The 26,717-nt window shown below is 47.4% G+C and overlaps 27 non-coding genes across 27 annotated transcripts; all 27 read left to right on the top strand.

Annotated features, from left to right (window-relative positions):
• The first annotated feature begins 104 nt into the window (after positions 1-104).
• Positions 105-177, top strand: TRNAV-CAC (transfer RNA valine (anticodon CAC)). Its single transcript has one exon. It is a non-coding gene; the product is annotated as a tRNA-Val (tRNA).
• Positions 178-1,484: 1,307 nt separating this feature from the next.
• On the top strand, positions 1,485-1,556 carry TRNAP-UGG (transfer RNA proline (anticodon UGG)). Its single transcript has one exon. It is a non-coding gene; the product is annotated as a tRNA-Pro (tRNA).
• A 420-nt stretch (positions 1,557-1,976) lies between these two features.
• Positions 1,977-2,049, top strand: TRNAV-CAC (transfer RNA valine (anticodon CAC)). The gene has a single exon. It is a non-coding gene; the product is annotated as a tRNA-Val (tRNA).
• Positions 2,050-3,364: 1,315 nt separating this feature from the next.
• On the top strand, positions 3,365-3,436 carry TRNAP-UGG (transfer RNA proline (anticodon UGG)). Its single transcript has one exon. It is a non-coding gene; the product is annotated as a tRNA-Pro (tRNA).
• A 419-nt stretch (positions 3,437-3,855) lies between these two features.
• Positions 3,856-3,930, top strand: TRNAV-CAC (transfer RNA valine (anticodon CAC)). The gene has a single exon. It is a non-coding gene; the product is annotated as a tRNA-Val (tRNA).
• A 1,315-nt stretch (positions 3,931-5,245) lies between these two features.
• TRNAP-UGG (transfer RNA proline (anticodon UGG)) lies at positions 5,246-5,317 on the top strand. The gene has a single exon. It is a non-coding gene; the product is annotated as a tRNA-Pro (tRNA).
• A 400-nt stretch (positions 5,318-5,717) lies between these two features.
• Positions 5,718-5,792, top strand: TRNAV-CAC (transfer RNA valine (anticodon CAC)). Its single transcript has one exon. It is a non-coding gene; the product is annotated as a tRNA-Val (tRNA).
• Positions 5,793-7,107: 1,315 nt separating this feature from the next.
• Positions 7,108-7,179, top strand: TRNAP-UGG (transfer RNA proline (anticodon UGG)). The gene has a single exon. It is a non-coding gene; the product is annotated as a tRNA-Pro (tRNA).
• A 420-nt stretch (positions 7,180-7,599) lies between these two features.
• Positions 7,600-7,672, top strand: TRNAV-CAC (transfer RNA valine (anticodon CAC)). The gene has a single exon. It is a non-coding gene; the product is annotated as a tRNA-Val (tRNA).
• Positions 7,673-9,460: 1,788 nt separating this feature from the next.
• Positions 9,461-9,533, top strand: TRNAV-CAC (transfer RNA valine (anticodon CAC)). The gene has a single exon. It is a non-coding gene; the product is annotated as a tRNA-Val (tRNA).
• Positions 9,534-10,849: 1,316 nt separating this feature from the next.
• Positions 10,850-10,921, top strand: TRNAP-UGG (transfer RNA proline (anticodon UGG)). Its single transcript has one exon. It is a non-coding gene; the product is annotated as a tRNA-Pro (tRNA).
• Positions 10,922-11,340: 419 nt separating this feature from the next.
• TRNAV-CAC (transfer RNA valine (anticodon CAC)) lies at positions 11,341-11,415 on the top strand. Its single transcript has one exon. It is a non-coding gene; the product is annotated as a tRNA-Val (tRNA).
• Positions 11,416-12,730: 1,315 nt separating this feature from the next.
• TRNAP-UGG (transfer RNA proline (anticodon UGG)) lies at positions 12,731-12,802 on the top strand. Its single transcript has one exon. It is a non-coding gene; the product is annotated as a tRNA-Pro (tRNA).
• Positions 12,803-13,202: 400 nt separating this feature from the next.
• Positions 13,203-13,277, top strand: TRNAV-CAC (transfer RNA valine (anticodon CAC)). Its single transcript has one exon. It is a non-coding gene; the product is annotated as a tRNA-Val (tRNA).
• Positions 13,278-14,596: 1,319 nt separating this feature from the next.
• TRNAP-UGG (transfer RNA proline (anticodon UGG)) lies at positions 14,597-14,668 on the top strand. The gene has a single exon. It is a non-coding gene; the product is annotated as a tRNA-Pro (tRNA).
• Positions 14,669-15,068: 400 nt separating this feature from the next.
• TRNAV-CAC (transfer RNA valine (anticodon CAC)) lies at positions 15,069-15,143 on the top strand. Its single transcript has one exon. It is a non-coding gene; the product is annotated as a tRNA-Val (tRNA).
• Positions 15,144-16,458: 1,315 nt separating this feature from the next.
• TRNAP-UGG (transfer RNA proline (anticodon UGG)) lies at positions 16,459-16,530 on the top strand. Its single transcript has one exon. It is a non-coding gene; the product is annotated as a tRNA-Pro (tRNA).
• A 1,806-nt stretch (positions 16,531-18,336) lies between these two features.
• On the top strand, positions 18,337-18,408 carry TRNAP-UGG (transfer RNA proline (anticodon UGG)). Its single transcript has one exon. It is a non-coding gene; the product is annotated as a tRNA-Pro (tRNA).
• Positions 18,409-18,828: 420 nt separating this feature from the next.
• Positions 18,829-18,901, top strand: TRNAV-CAC (transfer RNA valine (anticodon CAC)). The gene has a single exon. It is a non-coding gene; the product is annotated as a tRNA-Val (tRNA).
• Positions 18,902-20,209: 1,308 nt separating this feature from the next.
• TRNAP-UGG (transfer RNA proline (anticodon UGG)) lies at positions 20,210-20,281 on the top strand. Its single transcript has one exon. It is a non-coding gene; the product is annotated as a tRNA-Pro (tRNA).
• A 420-nt stretch (positions 20,282-20,701) lies between these two features.
• On the top strand, positions 20,702-20,774 carry TRNAV-CAC (transfer RNA valine (anticodon CAC)). Its single transcript has one exon. It is a non-coding gene; the product is annotated as a tRNA-Val (tRNA).
• Positions 20,775-22,081: 1,307 nt separating this feature from the next.
• TRNAP-UGG (transfer RNA proline (anticodon UGG)) lies at positions 22,082-22,153 on the top strand. Its single transcript has one exon. It is a non-coding gene; the product is annotated as a tRNA-Pro (tRNA).
• A 420-nt stretch (positions 22,154-22,573) lies between these two features.
• Positions 22,574-22,646, top strand: TRNAV-CAC (transfer RNA valine (anticodon CAC)). The gene has a single exon. It is a non-coding gene; the product is annotated as a tRNA-Val (tRNA).
• A 1,315-nt stretch (positions 22,647-23,961) lies between these two features.
• TRNAP-UGG (transfer RNA proline (anticodon UGG)) lies at positions 23,962-24,033 on the top strand. The gene has a single exon. It is a non-coding gene; the product is annotated as a tRNA-Pro (tRNA).
• A 419-nt stretch (positions 24,034-24,452) lies between these two features.
• On the top strand, positions 24,453-24,527 carry TRNAV-CAC (transfer RNA valine (anticodon CAC)). Its single transcript has one exon. It is a non-coding gene; the product is annotated as a tRNA-Val (tRNA).
• Positions 24,528-25,842: 1,315 nt separating this feature from the next.
• TRNAP-UGG (transfer RNA proline (anticodon UGG)) lies at positions 25,843-25,914 on the top strand. Its single transcript has one exon. It is a non-coding gene; the product is annotated as a tRNA-Pro (tRNA).
• Positions 25,915-26,314: 400 nt separating this feature from the next.
• On the top strand, positions 26,315-26,389 carry TRNAV-CAC (transfer RNA valine (anticodon CAC)). The gene has a single exon. It is a non-coding gene; the product is annotated as a tRNA-Val (tRNA).
• The last annotated feature ends 328 nt before the right edge of the window (positions 26,390-26,717 follow it).

The raw sequence follows: 26,717 nt of genomic DNA on the forward strand, positions 1-26,717 counted from the left end.
GTGTGAGCTTCAGGCGCAAGGCATTTGATTAGTCTTTAAGCAGGTCCACTTGCACTGCCCTTTGCACCTGTTCTCCCAGTCCCTACAAAGGTGAGCAAGCAGCTGTTTCTGTAGTGTAGTGGTTATCACGTTTGCCTCACACGCGAAAGGTCCCCGGTTCGAGACCGGGCAGAAACTCTCTCTGCTGGCATTTTACACAAAATAGTTTTTTTCCCCTTTTGTCACACACAAATGTAAATTATGAACTTATTTGCGTTCCCATGGAAATAGCATATGCTCTCAAGAGCTTGAGAAATACACTGGGAAGGCAAGCATCCTCACATGTATTCTGTATATGGGGCCAATAAAAAAATGCACGCGCTTGCATTTTGTGTATGTAATGTTGCAGAGCACAGAGAGGATTTATTTTCCCTACTGCTGGGTATTTGGGTCTCTGGGATCACAGTTGGGTCCGCTCCGTCCTCTGAAATGGTCCATATTAGTTACATAGGTTAGTGTACCAAAGAAATAATACATTTTCATATACAGCTTCTTCATTTCTGTGTTCTGAGGGATTACCAGTTGTAAGAAATGCACTTGCCGGTACAGTGATTCCCTGGCTTTCTCTGGCCCGAGAAAGCTTTTCCTCTGAAGTGGGAACAGAAGTTGGACTGCTTCTGCTGAACTTCCTGAAAGCAGAGCTGGCGGGAGGAGGGACTTTTTGAGTGCTGGGAAAATTTGAGCTGGAAATTTGCATCGGCTGGACAGAGATTGCTTGGAGCAGCCAAAATATAATAACGGCCATGGCGCTCAAGTAAAGCAGAAAGCTTTTAGTATACACCTTTTGCACTCTTGTCAACGAAGCTGGGCTCTGTGAATGCTCACCCTACGCAAGAAAAGAGAACAGACTTTGCTGGTGACCTAAATATATCTCGCCTGATCGAGCACGATCGAGCTCTGAGTGAGCAGCTGTGCAATGGTCATCTTTACCAAAGGGGAGATGCTGCTTTTTCCAGTGTCACGCCCATGCTCTCAGGGCTGGAGGGAGGAGGGCTGCTTTTTGTTTTTACAGGCAAAAGGAAAGGCCCAGCCCTCAGAGCTTCTGCCAATGCAGATCCCAGCAGGTGCAAAATAAAGGCTCTCCCCCACCTTGCCAGCTGCAGATTGATCAGAAGACTGCTAGTCTAGTGTGTTGGGCCACTTTCTCTCTTCTGTGTATCGTCCCCTCTTATTACATAAACAGCATAAGAGGAATAAAGGAAGGAAGGAAGGAACAGTGTATCGCAAGCACCTTCCACCCTGATGTCAATGGGCCACCAACCTTCGGGATGAGGAGGAGACCTGTGAAGACAGTCAGAGCGTGCCGACTGGGGCATTCATTTGGCTCATACACCGACAAGGCTTTCAGCGGCAGGAACAAACTTCAGGAATAGGCATTCTTGGCCTCGAATCCTAAGGGGGGTGCAAACGCTGAGGACAATTCCGTCAAATGCTCAAAGGACCGTGGCTCGTTGGTCTAGGGGTATGATTCTCGCTTTGGGTGCGAGAGGTCCCGGGTTCAAATCCCGGACGAGCCCAATCAAGGTGGTTAACTTGAGCTCCTTTTTTTTGTTTTTTCAATGTTATTTTCATTGGACAGACTCTCTGGTTTTCTCGGTAAGCAGTAGTCGATGAACAATTCACTTCCTGAACCTCTTTGCGTGCCATGTCCTTGCGACAAGCACTTTGTGTTCTCTGTTAGCTCTCAGTAACATTCCTTGATTTGCTTGTGAGTTTTGGCCGTCCGATCTCAAAGTGGAAATATGTCCTTCCCTCTGTACGCTGCATAGGCCCTCAGCTGGCATACTTGTATATGTGCGCATGCTTGATAGGACGTATGTTTTAGGCTGGATTGTGTGAGCTTCAGGCGCAAGGCATTTGATTAGTCTTTAAGCAGGTCCACTTGCACTGCCCTTTGCACCTGTTCTCCCAGTCCCTACAAAGGTGAGCAAGCAGCTGTTTCTGTAGTGTAGTGGTTATCACGTTCGCCTCACACGCGAAAGGTCCCCGGTTCGAGACCGGGCAGAAACACTCTCTGCTGGCATTTTACACAAAATAGTTTTTTTCCCCTTTTGTCACACACAAATGTAAAGTATGAACTTATTTGCGTTCCCATGGAAATAGCATATGCTCTCAAGAGCTTGAGAAATACACTGGGAAGGCAAGCATCCTCACATGTATTCTGTATATGGGGCCAATAAAAAAATGCACGCGCTTGCATTTTGTGTATGTAATGTTGCAGAGCACAGAGAGGATTTATTTTCCCTACTGCTGGGTATTTGGGTCTCTGGGATCACAGTTGGGTCCGCTCCGTCCTCTGAAATGGTCCATATTAGTTACATAGGTTAGTGTACCAAAGAAATAATACATTTTCATATACAGCTTCTTCATTTCTGTGTTCTGAGGGATTACCAGTTGTAAGAAATGCACTTGCCGGTACAGTGATTCCCTGGCTTTCTCTGGCCCGAGAAAGCTTTTCCTCTGAAGTGGGAACAGAAGTTGGACTGCTTCTGCTGAACTTCCTGAAAGCAGAGCTGGCGGGAGGAGGGACTTTTTGAGTGCTGGGAAAATTTGAGCTGGAAATTTGCATCGGCTGGACAGAGATTGCTTGGAGCAGCCAAAATATAATAACGGCCATGGCGCTCAAGTAAAGCAGAAAGCTTTTAGTATACACCTTTTGCACTCTTGTCAACGAAGCTGGGCTCTGTGAATGCTCACCCTACGCAAGAAAAGAGAACAGACTTTGCTGGTGACCTAAATATATCTCGCCTGATCGAGCACGATCGAGCTCTGAGTGAGCAGCTGTGCAATGGTCATCTTTACCAAAGGGGAGATGCTGCTTTTTCCAGTGTCACGCCCATGCTCTCAGGGCTGGAGGGAGGAGGGTTGCTTTTTGTTTTTACAGGCAAAAGGAAAGGCCCAGCCCTCAGAGCTTCTGCCAATGCAGATCCCAGCAGGTGCAAAATAAAGGCTCTCCCCCACCTTGCCAGCTGCAGATTGATCAGAAGACTGCTAGTCTAGTGTGTTGGGCCACTTTCTCTCTTCTGTGTATCGTCCCCTCTTATTACATAAACAGCATAAGAGGAATAAAGGAAGGAAGGAAGGAAGGAAGGAACAGTGTATCGCAAGCACCTTCCACCCTGATGTCAATGGGCCACCAACCTTCGGGATGAGGAGGAGACCTGTGAAGACAGTCAGAGCGTGCCGACTGGGGCATTCATTTGGCTCATACACCGACAAGGCTTTCAGCGGCAGGAACAAACTTCAGGAATAGGCATTCTTGGCCTCGAATCCTAAGGGGGGTGCAAACGCTGAGGACAATTCCGTCAAATGCTCAAAGGACCGTGGCTCGTTGGTCTAGGGGTATGATTCTCGCTTTGGGTGCGAGAGGTCCCGGGTTCAAATCCCGGACGAGCCCAATCAAGGTGGTTAACTTGAGCACCTTTTTTTGTTTTTTCAATGTTATTTTCATTGGACAGACTCTCTGGTTTTCTCGGTAAGCAGTAGTCGATGAACAATTCACTTCCTGAACCTCTTTGCGTGCCATGTCCTTGCGACAAGCACTTTGTGTTCTCTGTTAGCTCTCAGTAACATTCCTTGATTTGCTTGTGAGTTTTGGCCGTCCGATCTCAAAGTGGAAATATGTCCTTCCCTCTGTACGCTGCATAGGCCCTCAGCTGGCATACTTGTATATGTGCGCATGCTTGATAGGACGTATGTTTTAGGCTGGATTGTGTGAGCTTCAGGCGCAAGGCATTTGATTAGTCTTTAAGCAGGTCCACTTGCACTGCCCTTTGCACCTGTTCTCCCAGTCCCTACAAAGGTGAGCAAGCAGCTGTTTCTGTAGTGTAGTGGTTATCACGTTCGCCTCACACGCGAAAGGTCCCCCCGGTTCGAGACCGGGCAGAAACACTCTCTGCTGGCATTTTACACAAAATAGTTTTTTTCCCCTTTTGTCACACACAAATGTAAAGTATGAACTTATTTGCGTTCCCATGGAAATAGCATATGCTCTCAAGAGCTTGAGAAATACACTGGGAAGGCAAGCATCCTCACATGTATTCTGTATATGGGGCCAATAAAAAAATGCACGCGCTTGCATTTTGTGTATGTAATGTTGCAGAGCACAGAGAGGATTTATTTTCCCTACTGCTGGGTATTTGGGTCTCTGGGATCACAGTTGGGTCCGCTCCGTCCTCTGAAATGGTCCATATTAGTTACATAGGTTAGTGTACCAAAGAAATAATACATTTTCATATACAGCTTCTTCATTTCTGTGTTCTGAGGGATTACCAGTTGTAAGAAATGCACTTGCCGGTACAGTGATTCCCTGGCTTTCTCTGGCCCGAGAAAGCTTTTCCTCTGAAGTGGGAACAGAAGTTGGACTGCTTCTGCTGAACTTCCTGAAAGCAGAGCTGGCGGGAGGAGGGACTTTTTGAGTGCTGGGAAAATTTGAGCTGGAAATTTGCATCGGCTGGACAGAGATTGCTTGGAGCAGCCAAAATATAATAACGGCCATGGCGCTCAAGTAAAGCAGAAAGCTTTTAGTATACACCTTTTGCACTCTTGTCAACGAAGCTGGGCTCTGTGAATGCTCACCCTACGCAAGAAAAGAGAACAGACTTTGCTGGTGACCTAAATATATCTCGCCTGATCGAGCACGATCGAGCTCTGAGTGAGCAGCTGTGCAATGGTCATCTTTACCAAAGGGGAGATGCTGCTTTTTCCAGTGTCACGCCCATGCTCTCAGGGCTGGAGGGAGGAGGGCTGCTTTTTGTTTTTACAGGCAAAAGGAAAGGCCCAGCCCTCAGAGCTTCTGCCAATGCAGATCCCAGCAGGTGCAAAATAAAGGCTCTCCCCCACCTTGCCAGCTGCAGATTGATCAGAAGACTGCTAGTCTAGTGTGTTGGGCCACTTTCTCTCTTCTGTGTATCGTCCCCTCTTATTACATAAACAGCATAAGAGGAATAAAGGAAGGAAGGAAGGAAGGAAGGAACAGTGTATCGCAAGCACCTTCCACCCTGATGTCAATGGGCCACCAACCTTCGGGATGAGGAGGAGACCTGTGAAGACAGTCAGAGCGTGCCGACTGGGGCATTCATTTGGCTCATACACCGACAAGGCTTTCAGCGGCAGGAACAAACTTCAGGAATAGGCATTCTTGGCCTCGAATCCTAAGGGGGGTGCAAACGCTGAGGACAATTCCGTCAAATGCTCAAAGGACCGTGGCTCGTTGGTCTAGGGGTATGATTCTCGCTTTGGGTGCGAGAGGTCCCGGGTTCAAATCCTGGACGAGCCCAATCAAGGTGGTTAACTTGAGCTCCTTTTTTTTGTTTTTTTAATGTTATTTTCATTGGACAGACTCTCTGGTTTTCTCGGTAAGCAGTAGTCGATGAACAATTCACTTCCTGAACCTCTTTGCGTGCCATGTCCTTGCGACAAGCACTTTGTGTTCTCTGTTAGCTCTCAGTAACATTCCTTGATTTGCTTGTGAGTTTTGGCCGTCCGATCTCAAAGTGGAAATATGTCCTTCCCTCTGTACGCTGCATAGGCCCTCAGCTGGCATACTTGTATATGTGCGCATGCTTGATAGGACGTATGTTTTAGGCTGGATTGTGTGAGCTTCAGGCGCAAGGCATTTGATTAGTCTTTAAGCAGGCACCTGTTCTCCCAGTCCCTACAAAGGTGAGCAAGCAGCTGTTTCTGTAGTGTAGTGGTTATCACGTTCGCCTCACACGCGAAAGGTCCCCCCGGTTCGAGACCGGGCAGAAACACTCTCTGTTGGCATTTTACACAAAATAGTTTTTTTCCCCTTTTGTCACACACAAATGTAAAGTATGAACTTATTTGCGTTCCCATGGAAATAGCATATGCTCTCAAGAGCTTGAGAAATACACTGGGAAGGCAAGCATCCTCACATGTATTCTGTATATGGGGCCAATAAAAAAATGCACGCGCTTGCATTTTGTGTATGTAATGTTGCAGAGCACAGAGAGGATTTATTTTCCCTACTGCTGGGTATTTGGGTCTCTGGGATCACAGTTGGGTCCGCTCCGTCCTCTGAAATGGTCCATATTAGTTACATAGGTTAGTGTACCAAAGAAATAATACATTTTCATATACAGCTTCTTCATTTCTGTGTTCTGAGGGATTACCAGTTGTAAGAAATGCACTTGCCGGTACAGTGATTCCCTGGCTTTCTCTGGCCCGAGAAAGCTTTTCCTCTGAAGTGGGAACAGAAGTTGGACTGCTTCTGCTGAACTTCCTGAAAGCAGAGCTGGCGGGAGGAGGGACTTTTTGAGTGCTGGGAAAATTTGAGCTGGAAATTTGCATCGGCTGGACAGAGATTGCTTGGAGCAGCCAAAATATAATAACGGCCATGGCGCTCAAGTAAAGCAGAAAGCTTTTAGTATACACCTTTTGCACTCTTGTCAACGAAGCTGGGCTCTGTGAATGCTCACCCTACGCAAGAAAAGAGAACAGACTTTGCTGGTGACCTAAATATATCTCCCCTGATCGAGCACGATCGAGCTCTGAGTGAGCAGCTGTGCAATGGTCATCTTTACCAAAGGGGAGATGCTGCTTTTTCCAGTGTCACGCCCATGCTCTCAGGGCTGGAGGGAGGAGACCTGCTTTTTGTTTTTACAGGCAAAAGGAAAGGCCCAGCCCTCAGAGCTTCTCCCAATGCAGATCCCAGCAGGTGCAAAATAAAGGCTCTCCCCCACCTTGCCAGCTGCAGATTGATCAGAAGACTGCTAGTCTAGTGTGTTGGGCCACTTTCTCTCTTCTGTGTATCGTCCCCTCTTATTACATAAACAGCATAAGAGGAATAAAGGAAGGAAGGAAGGAAGGAAGGAACAGTGTATCGCAAGCACCTTCCACCCTGATGTCAATGGGCCACCAACCTTCGGGATGAGGAGGAGACCTGTGAAGACAGTCAGAGCGTGCCGACTGGGGCATTCATTTGGCTCATACACCGACAAGGCTTTCAGCGGCAGGAACAAACTTCAGGAATAGGCATTCTTGGCCTCGAATCCTAAGGGGGGTGCAAACGCTGAGGACAATTCCGTCAAATGCTCAAAGGACCGTGGCTCGTTGGTCTAGGGGTATGATTCTCGCTTTGGGTGCGAGAGGTCCTGGGTTCAAATCCCGGACGAGCCCAATCAAGGTGGTTAACTTGAGCTCCTTTTTTTTGTTTTTTCAATGTTATTTTCATTGGACAGACTCTCTGGTTTTCTCGGTAAGCAGTAGTCGATGAACAATTCACTTCCTGAACCTCTTTGCGTGCCATGTCCTTGCGACAAGCACTTTGTGTTCTCTGTTAGCTCTCAGTAACATTCCTTGATTTGCTTGTGAGTTTTGGCCGTCCGATCTCAAAGTGGAAATATGTCCTTCCCTCTGTACGCTGCATAGGCCCTCAGCTGGCATACTTGTATATGTGCGCATGCTTGATAGGACGTATGTTTTAGGCTGGATTGTGTGAGCTTCAGGCGCAAGGCATTTGATTAGTCTTTAAGCAGGTCCACTTGCACTGCCCTTTGCACCTGTTCTCCCAGTCCCTACAAAGGTGAGCAAGCAGCTGTTTCTGTAGTGTAGTGGTTATCACGTTCGCCTCACACGCGAAAGGTCCCCGGTTCGAGACCGGGCAGAAACACTCTCTGCTGGCATTTTACACAAAATAGTTTTTTTCCCCTTTTGTCACACACAAATGTAAAGTATGAACTTATTTGCGTTCCCATGGAAATAGCATATGCTCTCAAGAGCTTGAGAAATACACTGGGAAGGCAAGCATCCTCACATGTATTCTGTATATGGGGCCAATAAAAAAATGCACGCGCTTGCATTTTGTGTATGTAATGTTGCAGAGCACAGAGAGGATTTATTTTCCCTACTGCTGGGTATTTGGGTCTCTGGGATCACAGTTGGGTCCGCTCCGTCCTCTGAAATGGTCCATATTAGTTACATAGGTTAGTGTACCAAAGAAATAATACATTTTCATATACAGCTTCTTCATTTCTGTGTTCTGAGGGATTACCAGTTGTAAGAAATGCACTTGCCGGTACAGTGATTCCCTGGCTTTCTCTGGCCCGAGAAAGCTTTTCCTCTGAAGTGGGAACAGAAGTTGGACTGCTTCTGCTGAACTTCCTGAAAGCAGAGCTGGCGGGAGGAGGGACTTTTTGAGTGCTGGGAAAATTTGAGCTGGAAATTTGCATCGGCTGGACAGAGATTGCTTGGAGCAGCCAAAATATAATAACGGCCATGGCGCTCAAGTAAAGCAGAAAGCTTTTAGTATACACCTTTTGCACTCTTGTCAACGAAGCTGGGCTCTGTGAATGCTCACCCTACGCAAGAAAAGAGAACAGACTTTGCTGGTGACCTAAATATATCTCACCTGATCGAGCACGATCGAGCTCTGAGTGAGCAGCTGTGCAATGGTCATCTTTACCAAAGGGGAGATGCTGCTTTTTCCAGTGTCACGCCCATGCTCTCAGGGCTGGAGGGAGGAGGGCTGCTTTTTGTTTTTACAGGCAAAAGGAAAGGCCCAGCCCTCAGAGCTTCTGCCAATGCAGATCCCAGCAGGTGCAAAATAAAGGCTCTCCCCCACCTTGCCAGCTGCAGATTGATCAGAAGACTGCTAGTCTAGTGTGTTGGGCCACTTTCTCTCTTCTGTGTATCGTCCCCTCTTATTACATAAACAGCATAAGAGGAATAAAGGAAGGAAGGAAGGAAGGAAGGAACAGTGTATCGCAAGCACCTTCCACCCTGATGTCAATGGGCCACCAACCTTCGGGATGAGGAGGAGACCTGTGAAGACAGTCAGAGCGTGCCGACTGGGGCATTCATTTGGCTCATACACCGACAAGGCTTTCAGCGGCAGGAACAAACTTCAGGAATAGGCATTCTTGGCCTCGAATCCTAAGGGGGGTGCAAACGCTGAGGACAATTCCGTCAAATGCTCAAAGGACCGTGGCTCGTTGGTCTAGGGGTATGATTCTCGCTTTGGGTGCGAGAGGTCGAGCCCAATCAAGGTGGTTAACTTGAGCTCCTTTTTTTTGTTTTTTCAATGTTATTTTCATTGGACAGACTCTCTGGTTTTCTCGGTAAGCAGTAGTCGATGAACAATTCACTTCCTGAACCTCTTTGCGTGCCATGTCCTTGCGACAAGCACTTTGTGTTCTCTGTTAGCTCTCAGTAACATTCCTTGATTTGCTTGTGAGTTTTGGCCGTCCGATCTCAAAGTGGAAATATGTCCTTCCCTCTGTACGCTGCATAGGCCCTCAGCTGGCATACTTGTATATGTGCGCATGCTTGATAGGACGTATGTTTTAGGCTGGATTGTGTGAGCTTCAGGCGCAAGGCATTTGATTAGTCTTTAAGCAGGTCCACTTGCACTGCCCTTTGCACCTGTTCTCCCAGTCCCTACAAAGGTGAGCAAGCAGCTGTTTCTGTAGTGTAGTGGTTATCACGTTCGCCTCACACGCGAAAGGTCCCCGGTTCGAGACCGGGCAGAAACACTCTCTGCTGGCATTTTACACAAAATAGTTTTTTTCCCCTTTTGTCACACACAAATGTAAAGTATGAACTTATTTGCGTTCCCATGGAAATAGCATATGCTCTCAAGAGCTTGAGAAATACACTGGGAAGGCAAGCATCCTCACATGTATTCTGTATATGGGGCCAATAAAAAAATGCACGCGCTTGCATTTTGTGTATGTAATGTTGCAGAGCACAGAGAGGATTTATTTTCCCTACTGCTGGGTATTTGGGTCTCTGGGATCACAGTTGGGTCCGCTCCGTCCTCTGAAATGGTCCATATTAGTTACATAGGTTAGTGTACCAAAGAAATAATACATTTTCATATACAGCTTCTTCATTTCTGTGTTCTGAGGGATTACCAGTTGTAAGAAATGCACTTGCCGGTACAGTGATTCCCTGGCTTTCTCTGGCCCGAGAAAGCTTTTCCTCTGAAGTGGGAACAGAAGTTGGACTGCTTCTGCTGAACTTCCTGAAAGCAGAGCTGGCGGGAGGAGGGACTTTTTGAGTGCTGGGAAAATTTGAGCTGGAAATTTGCATCGGCTGGACAGAGATTGCTTGGAGCAGCCAAAATATAATAACGGCCATGGCGCTCAAGTAAAGCAGAAAGCTTTTAGTATACACCTTTTGCACTCTTGTCAACGAAGCTGGGCTCTGTGAATGCTCACCCTACGCAAGAAAAGAGAACAGACTTTGCTGGTGACCTAAATATATCTCGCCTGATCGAGCACGATCGAGCTCTGAGTGAGCAGCTGTGCAATGGTCATCTTTACCAAAGGGGAGATGCTGCTTTTTCCAGTGTCACGCCCATGCTCTCAGGGCTGGAGGGAGGAGGGCTGCTTTTTGTTTTTACAGGCAAAAGGAAAGGCCCAGCCCTCAGAGCTTCTGCCAATGCAGATCCCAGCAGGTGCAAAATAAAGGCTCTCCCCCACCTTGCCAGCTGCAGATTGATCAGAAGACTGCTAGTCTAGTGTGTTGGGCCACTTTCTCTCTTCTGTGTATCGTCCCCTCTTATTACATAAACAGCATAAGAGGAATAAAGGAAGGAAGGAAGGAAGGAAGGAACAGTGTATCGCAAGCACCTTCCACCCTGATGTCAATGGGCCACCAACCTTCGGGATGAGGAGGAGACCTGTGAAGACAGTCAGAGCGTGCCGACTGGGGCATTCATTTGGCTCATACACCGACAAGGCTTTCAGCGGCAGGAACAAACTTCAGGAATAGGCATTCTTGGCCTCGAATCCTAAGGGGGGGTGCAAACGCTGAGGACAATTCCGTCAAATGCTCAAAGGACCGTGGCTCGTTGGTCTAGGGGTATGATTCTCGCTTTGGGTGCGAGAGGTCCCGGGTTCAAATCCCGGACGAGCCCAATCAAGGTGGTTAACTTGAGCACCTTTTTTTGTTTTTTCAATGTTATTTTCATTGGACAGACTCTCTGGTTTTCTCGGTAAGCAGTAGTCGATGAACAATTCACTTCCTGAACCTCTTTGCGTGCCATGTCCTTGCGACAAGCACTTTGTGTTCTCTGTTAGCTCTCAGTAACATTCCTTGATTTGCTTGTGAGTTTTGGCCGTCCGATCTCAAAGTGGAAATATGTCCTTCCCTCTGTACGCTGCATAGGCCCTCAGCTGGCATACTTGTATATGTGCGCATGCTTGATAGGACGTATGTTTTAGGCTGGATTGTGTGAGCTTCAGGCGCAAGGCATTTGATTAGTCTTTAAGCAGGTCCACTTGCACTGCCCTTTGCACCTGTTCTCCCAGTCCCTACAAAGGTGAGCAAGCAGCTGTTTCTGTAGTGTAGTGGTTATCACGTTCGCCTCACACGCGAAAGGTCCCCCCGGTTCGAGACCGGGCAGAAACACTCTCTGCTGGCATTTTACACAAAATAGTTTTTTTCCCCTTTTGTCACACACAAATGTAAAGTATGAACTTATTTGCGTTCCCATGGAAATAGCATATGCTCTCAAGAGCTTGAGAAATACACTGGGAAGGCAAGCATCCTCACATGTATTCTGTATATGGGGCCAATAAAAAAATGCACGCGCTTGCATTTTGTGTATGTAATGTTGCAGAGCACAGAGAGGATTTATTTTCCCTACTGCTGGGTATTTGGGTCTCTGGGATCACAGTTGGGTCCGCTCCGTCCTCTGAAATGGTCCATATTAGTTACATAGGTTAGTGTACCAAAGAAATAATACATTTTCATATACAGCTTCTTCATTTCTGTGTTCTGAGGGATTACCAGTTGTAAGAAATGCACTTGCCGGTACAGTGATTCCCTGGCTTTCTCTGGCCCGAGAAAGCTTTTCCTCTGAAGTGGGAACAGAAGTTGGACTGCTTCTGCTGAACTTCCTGAAAGCAGAGCTGGCGGGAGGAGGGACTTTTTGAGTGCTGGGAAAATTTGAGCTGGAAATTTGCATCGGCTGGACAGAGATTGCTTGGAGCAGCCAAAATATAATAACGGCCATGGCGCTCAAGTAAAGCAGAAAGCTTTTAGTATACACCTTTTGCACTCTTGTCAACGAAGCTGGGCTCTGTGAATGCTCACCCTACGCAAGAAAAGAGAACAGACTTTGCTGGTGACCTAAATATATCTCGCCTGATCGAGCACGATCGAGCTCTGAGTGAGCAGCTGTGCAATGGTCATCTTTACCAAAGGGGAGATGCTGCTTTTTCCAGTGTCACGCCCATGCTCTCAGGGCTGGAGGGAGGAGGGCTGCTTTTTGTTTTTACAGGCAAAAGGAAAGGCCCAGCCCTCAGAGCTTCTGCCAATGCAGATCCCAGCAGGTGCAAAATAAAGGCTCTCCCCCACCTTGCCAGCTGCAGATTGATCAGAAGACTGCTAGTCTAGTGTGTTGGGCCACTTTCTCTCTTCTGTGTATCGTCCCCTCTTATTACATAAACAGCATAAGAGGAATAAAGGAAGGAAGGAAGGAAGGAAGGAACAGTGTATCGCAAGCACCTTCCACCCTGATGTCAATGGGCCACCAACCTTCGGGATGAGGAGGAGACCTGTGAAGACAGTCAGAGCGTGCCGACTGGGGCATTCATTTGGCTCATACACCGACAAGGCTTTCAGCGGCAGGAACAAACTTCAGGAATAGGCATTCTTGGCCTCGAATCCTAAGGGGGGTGCAAACGCTGAGGACAATTCCGTCAAATGCTCAAAGGACCGTGGCTCGTTGGTCTAGGGGTATGATTCTCGCTTTGGGTGCGAGAGGTCCCGGGTTCAAATCCTGGACGAGCCCAATCAAGGTGGTTAACTTGAGCTCCTTTTTTTTGTTTTTTTAATGTTATTTTCATTGGACAGACTCTCTGGTTTTCTCGGTAAGCAGTAGTCGATGAACAATTCACTTCCTGAACCTCTTTGCGTGCCATGTCCTTGCGACAAGCACTTTGTGTTCTCTGTTAGCTCTCAGTAACATTCCTTGATTTGCTTGTGAGTTTTGGCCGTCCGATCTCAAAGTGGAAATATGTCCTTCCCTCTGTACGCTGCATAGGCCCTCAGCTGGCATACTTGTATATGTGCGCATGCTTGATAGGACGTATGTTTTAGGCTGGATTGTGTGAGCTTCAGGCGCAAGGCATTTGATTAGTCTTTAAGCAGGCACCTGTTCTCCCAGTCCCTACAAAGGTGAGCAAGCAGCTGTTTCTGTAGTGTAGTGGTTATCACGTTCGCCTCACACGCGAAAGGTCCCCCCGGTTCGAGACCGGGCAGAAACACTCTCTGCTGGCATTTTACACAAAATAGTTTTTTTCCCCTTTTGTCACACACAAATGTAAAGTATGAACTTATTTGCGTTCCCATGGAAATAGCATATGCTCTCAAGAGCTTGAGAAATACACTGGGAAGGCAAGCATCCTCACATGTATTCTGTATATGGGGCCAATAAAAAAATGCACGCGCTTGCATTTTGTGTATGTAATGTTGCAGAGCACAGAGAGGATTTATTTTCCCTACTGCTGGGTATTTGGGTCTCTGGGATCACAGTTGGGTCCGCTCCGTCCTCTGAAATGGTCCATATTAGTTACATAGGTTAGTGTACCAAAGAAATAATACATTTTCATATACAGCTTCTTCATTTCTGTGTTCTGAGGGATTACCAGTTGTAAGAAATGCACTTGCCGGTACAGTGATTCCCTGGCTTTCTCTGGCCCGAGAAAGCTTTTCCTCTGAAGTGGGAACAGAAGTTGGACTGCTTCTGCTGAACTTCCTGAAAGCAGAGCTGGCGGGAGGAGGGACTTTTTGAGTGCTGGGAAAATTTGAGCTGGAAATTTGCATCGGCTGGACAGAGATTGCTTGGAGCAGCCAAAATATAATAACGGCCATGGCGCTCAAGTAAAGCAGAAAGCTTTTAGTATACACCTTTTGCACTCTTGTCAACGAAGCTGGGCTCTGTGAATGCTCACCCTACGCAAGAAAAGAGAACAGACTTTGCTGGTGACCTAAATATATCTCCCCTGATCGAGCACGATCGAGCTCTGAGTGAGCAGCTGTGCAATGGTCATCTTTACCAAAGGGGAGATGCTGCTTTTTCCAGTGTCACGCCCATGCTCTCAGGGCTGGAGGGAGGAGACCTGCTTTTTGTTTTTACAGGCAAAAGGAAAGGCCCAGCCCTCAGAGCTTCTCCCAATGCAGATCCCAGCAGGTGCAAAATAAAGGCTCTCCCCCACCTTGCCAGCTGCAGATTGATCAGAAGACTGCTAGTCTAGTGTGTTGGGCCACTTTCTCTCTTCTGTGTATCGTCCCCTCTTATTACATAAACAGCATAAGAGGAATAAAGGAAGGAAGGAAGGAAGGAAGGAAGGAACAGTGTATCGCAAGCACCTTCCACCCTGATGTCAATGGGCCACCAACCTTCGGGATGAGGAGGAGACCTGTGAAGACAGTCAGAGCGTGCCGACTGGGGCATTCATTTGGCTCATACACCGACAAGGCTTTCAGCGGCAGGAACAAACTTCAGGAATAGGCATTCTTGGCCTCGAATCCTAAGGGGGGTGCAAACGCTGAGGACAATTCCGTCAAATGCTCAAAGGACCGTGGCTCGTTGGTCTAGGGGTATGATTCTCGCTTTGGGTGCGAGAGGTCCCGGGTTCAAATCCTGGACGAGCCCAATCAAGGTGGTTAACTTGAGCTCCTTTTTTTTGTTTTTTTAATGTTATTTTCATTGGACAGACTCTCTGGTTTTCTCGGTAAGCAGTAGTCGATGAACAATTCACTTCCTGAACCTCTTTGCGTGCCATGTCCTTGCGACAAGCACTTTGTGTTCTCTGTTAGCTCTCAGTAACATTCCTTGATTTGCTTGTGAGTTTTGGCCGTCCGATCTCAAAGTGGAAATATGTCCTTCCCTCTGTACGCTGCATAGGCCCTCAGCTGGCATACTTGTATATGTGCGCATGCTTGATAGGACGTATGTTTTAGGCTGGATTGTGTGAGCTTCAGGCGCAAGGCATTTGATTAGTCTTTAAGCAGGCACCTGTTCTCCCAGTCCCTACAAAGGTGAGCAAGCAGCTGTTTCTGTAGTGTAGTGGTTATCACGTTCGCCTCACACGCGAAAGGTCCCCCCGGTTCGAGACCGGGCAGAAACACTCTCTGCTGGCATTTTACACAAAATAGTTTTTTTCCCCTTTTGTCACACACAAATGTAAAGTATGAACTTATTTGCGTTCCCATGGAAATAGCATATGCTCTCAAGAGCTTGAGAAATACACTGGGAAGGCAAGCATCCTCACATGTATTCTGTATATGGGGCCAATAAAAAAATGCACGCGCTTGCATTTTGTGTATGTAATGTTGCAGAGCACAGAGAGGATTTATTTTCCCTACTGCTGGGTATTTGGGTCTCTGGGATCACAGTTGGGTCCGCTCCGTCCTCTGAAATGGTCCATATTAGTTACATAGGTTAGTGTACCAAAGAAATAATACATTTTCATATACAGCTTCTTCATTTCTGTGTTCTGAGGGATTACCAGTTGTAAGAAATGCACTTGCCGGTACAGTGATTCCCTGGCTTTCTCTGGCCCGAGAAAGCTTTTCCTCTGAAGTGGGAACAGAAGTTGGACTGCTTCTGCTGAACTTCCTGAAAGCAGAGCTGGCGGGAGGAGGGACTTTTTGAGTGCTGGGAAAATTTGAGCTGGAAATTTGCATCGGCTGGACAGAGATTGCTTGGAGCAGCCAAAATATAATAACGGCCATGGCGCTCAAGTAAAGCAGAAAGCTTTTAGTATACACCTTTTGCACTCTTGTCAACGAAGCTGGGCTCTGTGAATGCTCACCCTACGCAAGAAAAGAGAACAGACTTTGCTGGTGACCTAAATATATCTCCCCTGATCGAGCACGATCGAGCTCTGAGTGAGCAGCTGTGCAATGGTCATCTTTACCAAAGGGGAGATGCTGCTTTTTCCAGTGTCACGCCCATGCTCTCAGGGCTGGAGGGAGGAGACCTGCTTTTTGTTTTTACAGGCAAAAGGAAAGGCCCAGCCCTCAGAGCTTCTCCCAATGCAGATCCCAGCAGGTGCAAAATAAAGGCTCTCCCCCACCTTGCCAGCTGCAGATTGATCAGAAGACTGCTAGTCTAGTGTGTTGGGCCACTTTCTCTCTTCTGTGTATCGTCCCCTCTTATTACATAAACAGCATAAGAGGAATAAAGGAAGGAAGGAAGGAAGGAAGGAACAGTGTATCGCAAGCACCTTCCACCCTGATGTCAATGGGCCACCAACCTTCGGGATGAGGAGGAGACCTGTGAAGACAGTCAGAGCGTGCCGACTGGGGCATTCATTTGGCTCATACACCGACAAGGCTTTCAGCGGCAGGAACAAACTTCAGGAATAGGCATTCTTGGCCTCGAATCCTAAGGGGGGTGCAAACGCTGAGGACAATTCCGTCAAATGCTCAAAGGACCGTGGCTCGTTGGTCTAGGGGTATGATTCTCGCTTTGGGTGCGAGAGGTCCCGGGTTCAAATCCCGGACGAGCCCAATCAAGGTGGTTAACTTGAGCTCCTTTTTTTTGTTTTTTCAATGTTATTTTCATTGGACAGACTCTCTGGTTTTCTCGGTAAGCAGTAGTCGATGAACAATTCACTTCCTGAACCTCTTTGCGTGCCATGTCCTTGCGACAAGCACTTTGTGTTCTCTGTTAGCTCTCAGTAACATTCCTTGATTTGCTTGTGAGTTTTGGCCGTCCGATCTCAAAGTGGAAATATGTCCTTCCCTCTGTACGCTGCATAGGCCCTCAGCTGGCATACTTGTATATGTGCGCATGCTTGATAGGACGTATGTTTTAGGCTGGATTGTGTGAGCTTCAGGCGCAAGGCATTTGATTAGTCTTTAAGCAGGTCCACTTGCACTGCCCTTTGCACCTGTTCTCCCAGTCCCTACAAAGGTGAGCAAGCAGCTGTTTCTGTAGTGTAGTGGTTATCACGTTCGCCTCACACGTGAAAGGTCCCCCCGGTTCGAGACCGGGCAGAAACACTCTCTGCTGGCATTTTACACAAAATAGTTTTTTTCCCCTTTTGTCACACACAAATGTAAAGTATGAACTTATTTGCGTTCCCATGGAAATAGCATATGCTCTCAAGAGCTTGAGAAATACACTGGGAAGGCAAGCATCCTCACATGTATTCTGTATATGGGGCCAATAAAAAAATGCACGCGCTTGCATTTTGTGTATGTAATGTTGCAGAGCACAGAGAGGATTTATTTTCCCTACTGCTGGGTATTTGGGTCTCTGGGATCACAGTTGGGTCCGCTCCGTCCTCTGAAATGGTCCATATTAGTTACATAGGTTAGTGTACCAAAGAAATAATACATTTTCATATACAGCTTCTTCATTTCTGTGTTCTGAGGGATTACCAGTTGTAAGAAATGCACTTGCCGGTACAGTGATTCCCTGGCTTTCTCTGGCCCGAGAAAGCTTTTCCTCTGAAGTGGGAACAGAAGTTGGACTGCTTCTGCTGAACTTCCTGAAAGCAGAGCTGGCGGGAGGAGGGACTTTTTGAGTGCTGGGAAAATTTGAGCTGGAAATTTGCATCGGCTGGACAGAGATTGCTTGGAGCAGCCAAAATATAATAACGGCCATGGCGCTCAAGTAAAGCAGAAAGCTTTTAGTATACACCTTTTGCACTCTTGTCAACGAAGCTGGGCTCTGTGAATGCTCACCCTACGCAAGAAAAGAGAACAGACTTTGCTGGTGACCTAAATATATCTCGCCTGATCGAGCACGATCGAGCTCTGAGTGAGCAGCTGTGCAATGGTCATCTTTACCAAAGGGGAGATGCTGCTTTTTCCAGTGTCACGCCCATGCTCTCAGGGCTGGAGGGAGGAGGGCTGCTTTTTGTTTTTACAGGCAAAAGGAAAGGCCCAGCCCTCAGAGCTTCTGCCAATGCAGATCCCAGCAGGTGCAAAATAAAGGCTCTCCCCCACCTTGCCAGCTGCAGATTGATCAGAAGACTGCTAGTCTAGTGTGTTGGGCCACTTTCTCTCTTCTGTGTATCGTCCCCTCTTATTACATAAACAGCATAAGAGGAATAAAGGAAGGAAGGAAGGAAGGAACAGTGTATCGCAAGCACCTTCCACCCTGATGTCAATGGGCCACCAACCTTCGGGATGAGGAGGAGACCTGTGAAGACAGTCAGAGCGTGCCGACTGGGGCATTCATTTGGCTCATACACCGACAAGGCTTTCAGCGGCAGGAACAAACTTCAGGAATAGGCATTCTTGGCCTCGAATCCTAAGGGGGGTGCAAACGCTGAGGACAATTCCGTCAAATGCTCAAAGGACCGTGGCTCGTTGGTCTAGGGGTATGATTCTCGCTTTGGGTGCGAGAGGTCCCGGGTTCAAATCCCGGACGAGCCCAATCAAGGTGGTTAACTTGAGCTCCTTTTTTTTGTTTTTTCAATGTTATTTTCATTGGACAGACTCTCTGGTTTTCTCGGTAAGCAGTAGTCGATGAACAATTCACTTCCTGAACCTCTTTGCGTGCCATGTCCTTGCGACAAGCACTTTGTGTTCTCTGTTAGCTCTCAGTAACATTCCTTGATTTGCTTGTGAGTTTTGGCCGTCCGATCTCAAAGTGGAAATATGTCCTTCCCTCTGTACGCTGCATAGGCCCTCAGCTGGCATACTTGTATATGTGCGCATGCTTGATAGGACGTATGTTTTAGGCTGGATTGTGTGAGCTTCAGGCGCAAGGCATTTGATTAGTCTTTAAGCAGGTCCACTTGCACTGCCCTTTGCACCTGTTCTCCCAGTCCCTACAAAGGTGAGCAAGCAGCTGTTTCTGTAGTGTAGTGGTTATCACGTTCGCCTCACACGCGAAAGGTCCCCGGTTCAAGACCGGGCAGAAACACTCTCTGCTGGCATTTTACACAAAATAGTTTTTTTCCCCTTTTGTCACACACAAATGTAAAGTATGAACTTATTTGCGTTCCCATGGAAATAGCATATGCTCTCAAGAGCTTGAGAAATACACTGGGAAGGCAAGCATCCTCACATGTATTCTGTATATGGGGCCAATAAAAAAATGCACGCGCTTGCATTTTGTGTATGTAATGTTGCAGAGCACAGAGAGGATTTATTTTCCCTACTGCTGGGTATTTGGGTCTCTGGGATCACAGTTGGGTCCGCTCCGTCCTCTGAAATGGTCCATATTAGTTACATAGGTTAGTGTACCAAAGAAATAATACATTTTCATATACAGCTTCTTTATTTCTGTGTTCTGAGGGATTACCAGTTGTAAGAAATGCACTTGCCGGGACAGTGATTCCCTGGCTTTCTCTGGCCCGAGAAAGCTTTTCCTCTGAAGTGGGAACAGAAGTTGGACTGCTTCTGCTGAACTTCCTGAAAGCAGAGCTGGCGGGAGGAGGGACTTTTTGAGTGCTGGGAAAATTTGAGCTGGAAATTTGCATCGGCTGGACAGAGATTGCTTGGAGCAGCCAAAATATAATAACGGCCATGGCGCTCAAGTAAAGCAGAAAGCTTTTAGTATACACCTTTTGCACTCTTGTCAACGAAGCTGGGCTCTGTGAATGCTCACCCTACGCAAGAAAAGAGAACAGACTTTGCTGGTGACCTAAATATATCTCGCCTGATCGAGCACGATCGAGCTCTGAGTGAGCAGCTGTGCAATGGTCATCTTTACCAAAGGGGAGATGCTGCTTTTTCCAGTGTCACGCCCATGCTCTCAGGGCTGGAGGGAGGAGGGCTGTTTTTACAGGCAAAAGGAAAGGCCCAGCCCTCAGAGCTTCTGCCAATGCAGATCCCAGCAGGTGCAAAATAAAGGCTCTCCCCCACCTTGCCAGCTGCAGATTGATCAGAAGACTGCTAGTCTAGTGTGTTGGGCCACTTTCTCTCTTCTGTGTATCGTCCCCTCTTATTACATAAACAGCATAAGAGGAATAAAGGAAGGAAGGAAGGAAGGAAGGAACAGTGTATCGCAAGCACCTTCCACCCTGATGTCAATGGGCCACCAACCTTCGGGATGAGGAGGAGACCTGTGAAGACAGTCAGAGCGTGCCGACTGGGGCATTCATTTGGCTCATACACCGACAAGGCTTTCAGCGGCAGGAACAAACTTCAGGAATAGGCATTCTTGGCCTCGAATCCTAAAGGGGGTGCAAACGCTGAGGACAATTCCGTCAAATGCTCAAAGGACCGTGGCTCGTTGGTCTAGGGGTATGATTCTCGCTTTGGGTGCGAGAGGTCCCGGGTTCAAATCCCGGACGAGCCCAATCAAGGTGGTTAACTTGAGCTCCTTTTTTTTGTTTTTTTAATGTTATTTTCATTGGACAGACTCTCTGGTTTTCTCGGTAAGCAGTAGTCGATGAACAATTCACTTCCTGAACCTCTTTGCGTGCCATGTCCTTGCGACAAGCACTTTGTGTTCTCTGTTAGCTCTCAGTAACATTCCTTGATTTGCTTGTGAGTTTTGGCCGTCCGATCTCAAAGTGGAAATATGTCCTTCCCTCTGTACGCTGCATAGGCCCTCAGCTGGCATACTTGTATATGTGCGCATGCTTGATAGGACGTATGTTTTAGGCTGGATTGTGTGAGCTTCAGGCGCAAGGCATTTGATTAGTCTTTAAGCAGGTCCACTTGCACTGCCCTTTGCACCTGTTCTCCCAGTCCCTACAAAGGTGAGCAAGCAGCTGTTTCTGTAGTGTAGTGGTTATCACGTTCGCCTCACACGCGAAAGGTCCCCGGTTCGAGACCGGGCAGAAACTCTCTCTGCTGGCATTTTACACAAAATAGTTTTTTTCCCCTTTTGTCACACACAAATGTAAATTATGAACTTATTTGCGTTCCCATGGAAATAGCATATGCTCTCAAGAGCTTGAGAAATACACTGGGAAGGCAAGCATCCTCACATGTATTCTGTATATGGGGCCAATAAAAAAATGCACGCGCTTGCATTTTGTGTATGTAATGTTGCAGAGCACAGAGAGGATTTATTTTCCCTACTGCTGGGTATTTGGGTCTCTGGGATCACAGTTGGGTCCGCTCCGTCCTCTGAAATGGTCCATATTAGTTACATAGGTTAGTGTACCAAAGAAATAATACATTTTCATATACAGCTTCTTCATTTCTGTGTTCTGAGGGATTACCAGTTGTAAGAAATGCACTTGCCGGTACAGTGATTCCCTGGCTTTCTCTGGCCCGAGAAAGCTTTTCCTCTGAAGTGGGAACAGAAGTTGGACTGCTTCTGCTGAACTTCCTGAAAGCAGAGCTGGCGGGAGGAGGGACTTTTTGAGTGCTGGGAAAATTTGAGCTGGAAATTTGCATCGGCTGGACAGAGATTGCTTGGAGCAGCCAAAATATAATAACGGCCATGGCGCTCAAGTAAAGCAGAAAGCTTTTAGTATACACCTTTTGCACTCTTGTCAACGAAGCTGGGCTCTGTGAATGCTCACCCTACGCAAGAAAAGAGAACAGACTTTGCTGGTGACCTAAATATATCTCGCCTGATCGAGCACGATCGAGCTCTGAGTGAGCAGCTGTGCAATGGTCATCTTTACCAAAGGGGAGATGCTGCTTTTTCCAGTGTCACGCCCATGCTCTCAGGGCTGGAGGGAGGAGGGCTGCTTTTTGTTTTTACAGGCAAAAGGAAAGGCCCAGCCCTCAGAGCTTCTGCCAATGCAGATCCCAGCAGGTGCAAAATAAAGGCTCTCCCCCACCTTGCCAGCTGCAGATTGATCAGAAGACTGCTAGTCTAGTGTGTTGGGCCACTTTCTCTCTTCTGTGTATCGTCCCCTCTTATTACATAAACAGCATAAGAGGAATAAAGGAAGGAAGGAAGGAACAGTGTATCGCAAGCACCTTCCACCCTGATGTCAATGGGCCACCAACCTTCGGGATGAGGAGGAGACCTGTGAAGACAGTCAGAGCGTGCCGACTGGGGCATTCATTTGGCTCATACACCGACAAGGCTTTCAGCGGCAGGAACAAACTTCAGGAATAGGCATTCTTGGCCTCGAATCCTAAGGGGGGTGCAAACGCTGAGGACAATTCCGTCAAATGCTCAAAGGACCGTGGCTCGTTGGTCTAGGGGTATGATTCTCGCTTTGGGTGCGAGAGGTCCCGGGTTCAAATCCCGGACGAGCCCAATCAAGGTGGTTAACTTGAGCTCCTTTTTTTTGTTTTTTCAATGTTATTTTCATTGGACAGACTCTCTGGTTTTCTCGGTAAGCAGTAGTCGATGAACAATTCACTTCCTGAACCTCTTTGCGTGCCATGTCCTTGCGACAAGCACTTTGTGTTCTCTGTTAGCTCTCAGTAACATTCCTTGATTTGCTTGTGAGTTTTGGCCGTCCGATCTCAAAGTGGAAATATGTCCTTCCCTCTGTACGCTGCATAGGCCCTCAGCTGGCATACTTGTATATGTGCGCATGCTTGATAGGACGTATGTTTTAGGCTGGATTGTGTGAGCTTCAGGCGCAAGGCATTTGATTAGTCTTTAAGCAGGTCCACTTGCACTGCCCTTTGCACCTGTTCTCCCAGTCCCTACAAAGGTGAGCAAGCAGCTGTTTCTGTAGTGTAGTGGTTATCACGTTCGCCTCACACGCGAAAGGTCCCCGGTTCGAGACCGGGCAGAAACACTCTCTGCTGGCATTTTACACAAAATAGTTTTTTTCCCCTTTTGTCACACACAAATGTAAAGTATGAACTTATTTGCGTTCCCATGGAAATAGCATATGCTCTCAAGAGCTTGAGAAATACACTGGGAAGGCAAGCATCCTCACATGTATTCTGTATATGGGGCCAATAAAAAAATGCACGCGCTTGCATTTTGTGTATGTAATGTTGCAGAGCACAGAGAGGATTTATTTTCCCTACTGCTGGGTATTTGGGTCTCTGGGATCACAGTTGGGTCCGCTCCGTCCTCTGAAATGGTCCATATTAGTTACATAGGTTAGTGTACCAAAGAAATAATACATTTTCATATACAGCTTCTTCATTTCTGTGTTCTGAGGGATTACCAGTTGTAAGAAATGCACTTGCCGGTACAGTGATTCCCTGGCTTTCTCTGGCCCGAGAAAGCTTTTCCTCTGAAGTGGGAACAGAAGTTGGACTGCTTCTGCTGAACTTCCTGAAAGCAGAGCTGGCGGGAGGAGGGACTTTTTGAGTGCTGGGAAAATTTGAGCTGGAAATTTGCATCGGCTGGACAGAGATTGCTTGGAGCAGCCAAAATATAATAACGGCCATGGCGCTCAAGTAAAGCAGAAAGCTTTTAGTATACACCTTTTGCACTCTTGTCAACGAAGCTGGGCTCTGTGAATGCTCACCCTACGCAAGAAAAGAGAACAGACTTTGCTGGTGACCTAAATATATCTCGCCTGATCGAGCACGATCGAGCTCTGAGTGAGCAGCTGTGCAATGGTCATCTTTACCAAAGGGGAGATGCTGCTTTTTCCAGTGTCACGCCCATGCTCTCAGGGCTGGAGGGAGGAGGGTTGCTTTTTGTTTTTACAGGCAAAAGGAAAGGCCCAGCCCTCAGAGCTTCTGCCAATGCAGATCCCAGCAGGTGCAAAATAAAGGCTCTCCCCCACCTTGCCAGCTGCAGATTGATCAGAAGACTGCTAGTCTAGTGTGTTGGGCCACTTTCTCTCTTCTGTGTATCGTCCCCTCTTATTACATAAACAGCATAAGAGGAATAAAGGAAGGAAGGAAGGAAGGAAGGAACAGTGTATCGCAAGCACCTTCCACCCTGATGTCAATGGGCCACCAACCTTCGGGATGAGGAGGAGACCTGTGAAGACAGTCAGAGCGTGCCGACTGGGGCATTCATTTGGCTCATACACCGACAAGGCTTTCAGCGGCAGGAACAAACTTCAGGAATAGGCATTCTTGGCCTCGAATCCTAAGGGGGGTGCAAACGCTGAGGACAATTCCGTCAAATGCTCAAAGGACCGTGGCTCGTTGGTCTAGGGGTATGATTCTCGCTTTGGGTGCGAGAGGTCCCGGGTTCAAATCCCGGACGAGCCCAATCAAGGTGGTTAACTTGAGCACCTTTTTTTGTTTTTTCAATGTTATTTTCATTGGACAGACTCTCTGGTTTTCTCGGTAAGCAGTAGTCGATGAACAATTCACTTCCTGAACCTCTTTGCGTGCCATGTCCTTGCGACAAGCACTTTGTGTTCTCTGTTAGCTCTCAGTAACATTCCTTGATTTGCTTGTGAGTTTTGGCCGTCCGATCTCAAAGTGGAAATATGTCCTTCCCTCTGTACGCTGCATAGGCCCTCAGCTGGCATACTTGTATATGTGCGCATGCTTGATAGGACGTATGTTTTAGGCTGGATTGTGTGAGCTTCAGGCGCAAGGCATTTGATTAGTCTTTAAGCAGGTCCACTTGCACTGCCCTTTGCACCTGTTCTCCCAGTCCCTACAAAGGTGAGCAAGCAGCTGTTTCTGTAGTGTAGTGGTTATCACGTTCGCCTCACACGCGAAAGGTCCCCCCGGTTCGAGACCGGGCAGAAACACTCTCTGCTGGCATTTTACACAAAATAGTTTTTTTCCCCTTTTGTCACACACAAATGTAAAGTATGAACTTATTTGCGTTCCCATGGAAATAGCATATGCTCTCAAGAGCTTGAGAAATACACTGGGAAGGCAAGCATCCTCACATGTATTCTGTATATGGGGCCAATAAAAAAATGCACGCGCTTGCATTTTGTGTATGTAATGTTGCAGAGCACAGAGAGGATTTATTTTCCCTACTGCTGGGTATTTGGGTCTCTGGGATCACAGTTGGGTCCGCTCCGTCCTCTGAAATGGTCCATATTAGTTACATAGGTTAGTGTACCAAAGAAATAATACATTTTCATATACAGCTTCTTCATTTCTGTGTTCTGAGGGATTACCAGTTGTAAGAAATGCACTTGCCGGTACAGTGATTCCCTGGCTTTCTCTGGCCCGAGAAAGCTTTTCCTCTGAAGTGGGAACAGAAGTTGGACTGCTTCTGCTGAACTTCCTGAAAGCAGAGCTGGCGGGAGGAGGGACTTTTTGAGTGCTGGGAAAATTTGAGCTGGAAATTTGCATCGGCTGGACAGAGATTGCTTGGAGCAGCCAAAATATAATAACGGCCATGGCGCTCAAGTAAAGCAGAAAGCTTTTAGTATACACCTTTTGCACTCTTGTCAACGAAGCTGGGCTCTGTGAATGCTCACCCTACGCAAGAAAAGAGAACAGACTTTGCTGGTGACCTAAATATATCTCGCCTGATCGAGCACGATCGAGCTCTGAGTGAGCAGCTGTGCAATGGTCATCTTTACCAAAGGGGAGATGCTGCTTTTTCCAGTGTCACGCCCATGCTCTCAGGGCTGGAGGGAGGAGGGCTGCTTTTTGTTTTTACAGGCAAAAGGAAAGGCCCAGCCCTCAGAGCTTCTGCCAATGCAGATCCCAGCAGGTGCAAAATAAAGGCTCTCCCCCACCTTGCCAGCTGCAGATTGATCAGAAGACTGCTAGTCTAGTGTGTTGGGCCACTTTCTCTCTTCTGTGTATCGTCCCCTCTTATTACATAAACAGCATAAGAGGAATAAAGGAAGGAAGGAAGGAAGGAAGGAACAGTGTATCGCAAGCACCTTCCACCCTGATGTCAATGGGCCACCAACCTTCGGGATGAGGAGGAGACCTGTGAAGACAGTCAGAGCGTGCCGACTGGGGCATTCATTTGGCTCATACACCGACAAGGCTTTCAGCGGCAGGAACAAACTTCAGGAATAGGCATTCTTGGCCTCGAATCCTAAGGGGGGTGCAAACGCTGAGGACAATTCCGTCAAATGCTCAAAGGACCGTGGCTCGTTGGTCTAGGGGTATGATTCTCGCTTTGGGTGCGAGAGGTCCCGGGTTCAAATCCTGGACGAGCCCAATCAAGGTGGTTAACTTGAGCTCCTTTTTTTTGTTTTTTTAATGTTATTTTCATTGGACAGACTCTCTGGTTTTCTCGGTAAGCAGTAGTCGATGAACAATTCACTTCCTGAACCTCTTTGCGTGCCATGTCCTTGCGACAAGCACTTTGTGTTCTCTGTTAGCTCTCAGTAACATTCCTTGATTTGCTTGTGAGTTTTGGCCGTCCGATCTCAAAGTGGAAATATGTCCTTCCCTCTGTACGCTGCATAGGCCCTCAGCTGGCATACTTGTATATGTGCGCATGCTTGATAGGACGTATGTTTTAGGCTGGATTGTGTGAGCTTCAGGCGCAAGGCATTTGATTAGTCTTTAAGCAGGCACCTGTTCTCCCAGTCCCTACAAAGGTGAGCAAGCAGCTGTTTCTGTAGTGTAGTGGTTATCACGTTCGCCTCACACGCGAAAGGTCCCCCCGGTTCGAGACCGGGCAGAAACACTCTCTGTTGGCATTTTACACAAAATAGTTTTTTTCCCCTTTTGTCACACACAAATGTAAAGTATGAACTTATTTGCGTTCCCATGGAAATAGCATATGCTCTCAAGAGCTTGAGAAATACACTGGGAAGGCAAGCATCCTCACATGTATTCTGTATATGGGGCCAATAAAAAAATGCACGCGCTTGCATTTTGTGTATGTAATGTTGCAGAGCACAGAGAGGATTTATTTTCCCTACTGCTGGGTATTTGGGTCTCTGGGATCACAGTTGGGTCCGCTCCGTCCTCTGAAATGGTCCATATTAGTTACATAGGTTAGTGTACCAAAG

This window comes from Ambystoma mexicanum, chromosome 2q (assembly GCF_040938575.1).
Source record: "Ambystoma mexicanum isolate Mex_15411 chromosome 2q, UKY_AmexF1_1, whole genome shotgun sequence".
Classification (NCBI taxonomy): Eukaryota; Metazoa; Chordata; class Amphibia; order Caudata; family Ambystomatidae; genus Ambystoma; species Ambystoma mexicanum.